Consider the following 2246-nt stretch of genomic DNA (forward strand, 5'->3'; position numbering starts at 1 on the left):
TTTTTATTTATTAATTGTTATATATATATTTGATTTCAAGGGTATCAAAGATTTTATTTATTCAATAATAATCTATATTTAAAATTAATTGAAATCAAAAATTTTTTAAACAATTCGAATTAAATTCTTATTTTAAATTTTAAAATGTTATTGATACTCTAATGCATATTATAAAAATAAAAAATTTCAAGTTTTACTTTCTCATTTTCGATTTTTATAAATATTATGAATAAAAAACTTAAAAGAAAAATAAATTGTATAATAAATAAAGCAATTAATTATTGAATAAAATTAATTAATTAAAGGAAAAATGATTAAAGAAACAATTTGAAAATAATTATTACAATAAAAAAATATTTTGAATTAAATAATATAATTTACTATAAATATTCTTATTAAATTAAACGATTATAATTATTATGCTTATATATTATAATGATATAACATAATTAACGATCTATAAATGTATGATATTTTTCACCAATTTAAATTTCTTTTTTTTTTCTTAGTAAGTTTTACTATCACATTAGGCACATTCGTTTGTAATAATTAGGAAAATTGAGAGAAAGATTTTAGAAAGAGAAAGTTTTTGAAATTTCTTTAATGACACTAGTATTATTATTTAAAGTTATTATTTATTTATAATATATAATAATATTAAGATAAATATTTTAGACATTTTTCTAAAAGACTGTATTTTTTTCATTAAAATGAAAACTATTTAGAATTGTTGATGAAAGTATTCTAATTAAGTTTCTAAGATTGATTAAAAGATCTTATACTGAAATTTATTAAAATTCAATTTTAATAAAAGTTTCTGTGTATGTAAAACATAATGAAATATATATATTTTTCAATAAATTCTCTTTGAAAATATAATAATGAAATCATCTACAAATTTTTATATGAATTTATTTTTGTTTCAATATTTTTGAATACAATTTTATTTAAAAATATTCTTTAAAACAGTAATAGATCACTAAAATTTAAACATTCTATATATTTAAAATTTTAATTCTATTACATGTTATAGTTATATTTGTTAGAACAAAAAGAAACAATAAAAATAGATTAGAGGAGATTGAAGCTAAAAATTCCGAGAATAAGATAAAATTGTTATATTTTTAAAATAAAAACAATCGATGTCATTTGCTATCGATATGCCAATAATATTAATTTTTTAAAATTTATTATACTTTTGAATCGTGACGTTTAAAAACATATTGCAATAGAAAATATAATAAATCAACATAATAAACAGAATATTTTTACAAATTATGTGTCGATAGAAACTACTTGTTATCATGACGAGAATATGATGTTATCGTAAGAATTTGCCTCCATTGCAAATGCACAAATCTTTTCTGTCATTTTAATAATCCAGGAATTTTAAATTTTGTCTTTTCATTTCATTTTATTTTTTACATTTTATATATTTATACTTTTTATTTTATTTTATTAATGATGAGTAATTATTAGATTAATATTAGATTATATCATCTTATAAATTATTTTTATTAAATTATTATTCAGAGCATTTTTATAGAGATGAATACACACGTTCAAGGATTCATAAAATCTCTGGCATTTTTTTTCACGATCACTTTAGAATATTAAACTGACGCTATTATTTTAGGAATAATAGGAGATCTCTGATGATAGAATGTGCTTAAAATAATGTGATTGATTGTAAAATCAAGGAACAATATTTATTTTGTTAAATGTGAAGAAATTATAAATTTTGGATTATATGTTAATTCAAAAATTAGATATCTTAAAAATATGATTAATTTATGTATTAATTATTTATTCATTTTTATTAAACTTTTTTGTTTTTATTTTATATTACTTCAGTGGATTTTGTATTTATTATTTATTTATAAGCTAAGTTTTTAAATACAAATTTAAAATTATAATTTTTTATATTCTCTTGATTTTTAGACTTTGAAATTATATGAATTGTTTGATGAAAAAGGAAAAGAAAAATAAATGTAGACATATAAGAATTAATATGTAAGAATTAGAGAAAATTTTATTTTATACATTATTTAATTATTTATATTTATTTATTTTTAGAAAAAAGAAATAAAAAATAAAGATAATATTAAGTAATAAAATAAAGAATAAATATGATCGAATAAAAATAAGAAAATAAGAATTTGTATAAATTAATTTATATAAATATTAATTTACATCGTTACTATATTTAAGAGATAATAGAAAATTATGTAAGAATATATTGAAAT

The 2246-nt window shown here is 16.2% G+C and overlaps 1 protein-coding gene across 1 annotated transcript in view; it reads left to right on the forward strand.

The window, feature by feature from the left end:
• The window catches only part of LOC102677394 (voltage-dependent T-type calcium channel subunit alpha-1G), a 201276-nt gene that overhangs the window by 120926 nt on the left and 78104 nt on the right, over positions 1–2246 (forward strand).

The sequence above is a fragment of the Apis dorsata genome, unplaced genomic scaffold (genome assembly GCF_000469605.1).
Source record: "Apis dorsata unplaced genomic scaffold, Apis dorsata 1.3 scaffold_346, whole genome shotgun sequence".
NCBI lineage: Eukaryota > Metazoa > Arthropoda > Insecta > Hymenoptera > Apidae > Apis > Apis dorsata.